This window comes from Elephantulus edwardii, unplaced genomic scaffold (genome assembly GCF_000299155.1).
Source record: "Elephantulus edwardii isolate Elephantulus edwardi_28Jun2011 unplaced genomic scaffold, EleEdw1.0 scaffold00044, whole genome shotgun sequence".
Taxonomy (NCBI): Eukaryota; Metazoa; Chordata; class Mammalia; order Macroscelidea; family Macroscelididae; genus Elephantulus; species Elephantulus edwardii.
Genome location: NW_006399794.1, coordinates 18,541,093 through 18,545,379, shown reverse-complemented (window position 1 = coordinate 18,545,379; position 4,287 = coordinate 18,541,093). Strand labels below are relative to the sequence as shown.

The window sequence follows — 4,287 nt, the reverse complement described above, 5'->3', positions numbered from 1 at the left end:
AATCTCTTCATCATCCATCCTGATGCTGCCAATTGGCCCAGTGGTGAGAATCATTGTCTTCTTGATATTGAGGCTTAATCCATATTGAATGTTGCAATCCTTGACCCTCTGCAGCAAGTGCTTCAGGTCCTCCTCAGTTTCGGCAAGAAAGGTTTTGTCATCTGCATAACCCAGATTGTTGATATATATATTCCACCCATCCTAATACCATACTTCTCCTCATAGAGCCCAGCCTCCCAGATAATCTGTTCTGAATATAGGTTGAAAAGGTATGGAGATAGGACACATCCCTGGCATACACCCTTCCCAATTTTGAACCATGCAGTGTTTCGTTGCTCTGTTATGATGACTGCCTCTTGTTCCAAATATAGGTTTTGTATTAGCAGGATCAAGCATTCTGGGATTCCCATTCTTCTCAGAGTCAGCCACCCCCGTTTGTTATGATCCACCCAGTTGCTTAATCAACAAAACACAGATAGACATTTCTCTGGTATTCTCTCGATAGATAGATAGATGATAGATTAGATAGATAGATAGATAGATAGATAGATAGATAGATAGATAGATAGATAGATGATAGATAAGATAGATAGATAGATAGATAGATAGATAGATGATAGATAGATAGATAGATAGATAGATAGATAGATAGATAATTTTTGTGTACTGTCAAGTCCGACAGAACTGACTTACAGCTAAACCTCCAACAGGTTTTTGTTGTCATTGTAGATTGCCATCAAGTCAAGCACAACTCATAGTGATCCTATGAACAAAAGGCCTGAAACCTTTCTACAATTATCATCATTTATCAAAATTCATAGAGTTTCAAGAGGCATGGTTTTAGAGGCAGTAAATTGCACAAAAGGAGGACATGGGTGAGTTTGAATAGCATACATTTGGATTGGCAGCACAACTCCTTACCATTAAGAGGTCTATACCTGGTATGGTAAGGCTTTGTGCTACCAAACCAAAGGCACATGGTTTAAATCCAACACTTGCTCCACAGGAGAAAAATTAGAAATCTCCCATGCCATTTATAACCTGCAAATACTTACTAGACAGTCAGCTATATAATAGCTTTGACTCAACTGCACATAATAAAAAAATCCATATATCTCTATATATGTATATATATGTGTGTGTGTGTATATATATATATATATATATATATATTTCTATCTCTATCTAGATCTAGTTTTTGTGTACTGTCAAGTTGGAACTGACCCATAGCTGAACCATCCAGTAGGTTTTCAGAGGCAGTTAATTGAGGCAGTAGGAGTGTGTCTATCCTTCTCCCATGCAGCAGCTGGGGTCTCAAACTGCATGCCTTCAGGATTGCAACACAGTTTCTTGCCAATAGGACACCAGATCTCCCTATATACATATTTTTATGTATATGTAGCCCTGGTGACTTAGTGATAAGCTGCACTGCAATCCCAAAGACAGTCTATTCAAATCCACCAGCTGCTCTGGGAAAACAATGAAAAATCTTGTCCTTTACCTCTGAAAACCTGCTGGACCGTAGGCTATGGGCTGGTTATGACTCAGTCGCAAACAACAACAACAACACACACACACACACACACATTTGTATTCATATATCTTTGTGTGTGTATATATATATATATATAATCTTTGAATATATCTTTGTATTCATATACCTTTGTATTTATATATCTATATATTTGTATTCATGTATCTTTGTGTGTGTATATGTGTATACACTCTCTAAAAATATGTATGTTTGTGTTTGTGTGTATATATATCCATATATGTATGTATGTATATACCTATGGGTTTGAAAGCAGAAGTGGCAACTGTTTCCTAAATAACATGCTTCTGGAAACTATGAACTTCAATAAATGTTGATAGCTGTAGAGGGGCTTAAGGCCTTTTGTTCATAGGGTCACTATGAGTTGTGCTAAACTTGAAGGCAATCAACAACAACATACCTATGGATATATACATATAGTTGTATAGTTATTGTTAGGCACAGTTCACTTGGCTACAACTATAGCGACCTCATAAATAGATCCAAATTTTGCCCTTTTCTGTATCATTCTCATAATCTTTCTTATGTTTAAGCCTATTGTAGAAGTCACTGTGTCAATTTGATTTTTTTTTACAAAACATAGTAAGAGGTTTTATTTTAAAATCTCTCACTATTCATTATCAAAGTTTCAAGATTGTTTGCATACCAATAGACAGACTGTAAACATAGGACATTTTTATTAAGAAAAGCCGGGTTTACTAGAATTTGATCCTTCAAAAAAATTACTCGAAGTTTTTTGTTTGTTTTTTTTTTATTATTATTTTGTGTATGTGTGTCTGTGTACCGTCAGATCAGATCTGACTGGTACAGGAGGAGATTGTCCCTCCTTTCCCGGCAGATCATCTGGTGGATTTGAACCATGCGTCTCTGGGATTGCAGTGCAGCTTCTTGCCACTAGGCCACCAGAGCTCCCCTACTCGAAGTTTTTGATAACAGGATTTCTCTTTTAGTTTCTTAAGTCTAATTCTCTTGAAAATTAAACCAACGTTTCCACTTCTTCAGACTATAAAATTCAATGATTGTCATCTTAGTAAATACCCCTGTTTACTTGTCAATCACAAATACAAATCAAGTGGCATATATTTTCATTTCCTTCTTAGGCCAAAGTTTTCAACTCACTACATTTCATGAGAAAATAATAGGCCTGCTGTGGTCCTGTGAAGTCTTTCATATAGACTCCGAGGTCTAATTAAGGCAATGGTGATGCAAAGACAGACCAGCCCAATTGCCCTTATTTGAGATGGAATCTTTTTCCTGTTTGGCTTGCAGCAGCAAAGTGTTCCTGTTCAGGTAACCTCCACCCAACCTTAATGAAGCAGAAAAGTTACAGGCTCTAGTAACTCCTGTTTATGAGTGATTCCGTTCAGGTAACTAGTTGTCCCTTCAATCTGCTGGCTGTGGGGCAATAATAATATGAAGAAAAGTATCCTAGTAGCTCAGATATTCACTCAACCAGTGCAGAGGTATTTCCAGCATAGGCTCAATTCCATGAATAATTTACCTGATTCTTCTTTTCTCAATCTTCAGGAGCAACTACAGAGAGACAAACTTCGAGGAGGTCTCCCAGGGTATGCAACTGTCCATCTGCAGCCACAGGACTAAAGAGCTGCTGAATGAAAGGTCATTCTGCTGTTGTCATTTTAAAATCCTATCAACATAACACAATGTGTATGAACTGGTGAATGGGAAATCAATTTGCTTTGGAAACTTTTACTCAAAACACAATAAAAAGCTACCCCTCCAAAAAAAAAAGTTCTACCAAGAGCTGCTTGTGATTTTTCCCCCCCCATACATTTCTTAAATTATTTGACCTTTATGCTTTAAAGCATCTACTTCTTTCACACTAGACATAAAATGAGCTTCAATAGTATCTTTAGCTGGACAGTGGAGAAAGTCTCTTCCTGGAAAACTCTTAAAATGTATTGTTTCTTTAATAAAAAATGTACTGTGATGTTCCAAGAGAAAGCTGAACTTGAAGCAAGCAGATTAAATAGCAAACCAACTGGCTAATGCCATTTCAATGGTGTATCTTCATATTCAAACCCTATTTCACTAATGTCTTCTTGACACGTAACCTTCTGAAAGTGCATTTTCACTATGCTAGTCACCAGTGTCAAATAGTTTACTCTTGGCAAAAACAAATAATACGATTATCCTTCCCTTTCAGTTATCTCATCTTGCTACAGTGTAAAGTATGTTGGAATGCTTCCAAACCACACGTTTCAAAGCACATCTTTGTCATCTGTCATTCTTCTAATGGTTAAAGTAGTGCATATAGGTTAAGTTCTGGGTTCAGACCAAAGGCAAATCAAAACATAGGCTCCCTTCTCCCGTTTCCTGAACCAGCAGAGACCCAGGATCTCAGGCCTTGAAGGGCAGCAGGAGAACAGGGCTAGATGCCATATGTATGCCAGAAGCATGCTAGGCAGAAGGACAGAGCCCACACAGGCACAAAAGGCACCAGTGTGGATCTTGACTGCACTTCCACCCTCCAGTATCCAATAAATGTGGTAATCTATTTTCTTGAAGATCTTCCTTTCTTTCTCTGATCTTGTTTCCCTGTATGGTGTCTTTTTTCAAAGATTGGCCCTCGTAACAAAAAAGCCTGAAGGATGTGAAATGAAGGTGCACCATCCTTGCCTCTAAGGAAAACTCTTGTTGTACTTTGTTCAGGACATATTTGTTCTTCAACACCACAGTTAAAAGTCATCTATTCTTCTGTCATCCTTATTCAT

At 37.6% G+C, this 4,287-nt stretch overlaps 1 pseudogene; it reads right to left on the bottom strand.

Annotated features, from left to right (window-relative positions):
* Nucleotides 1–2,935: 2,935 nt before the first annotated feature.
* Nucleotides 2,936–3,801, bottom strand: LOC102867399 (annotated as a pseudogene).
* Nucleotides 3,802–4,287: the final 486 nt, after the last annotated feature.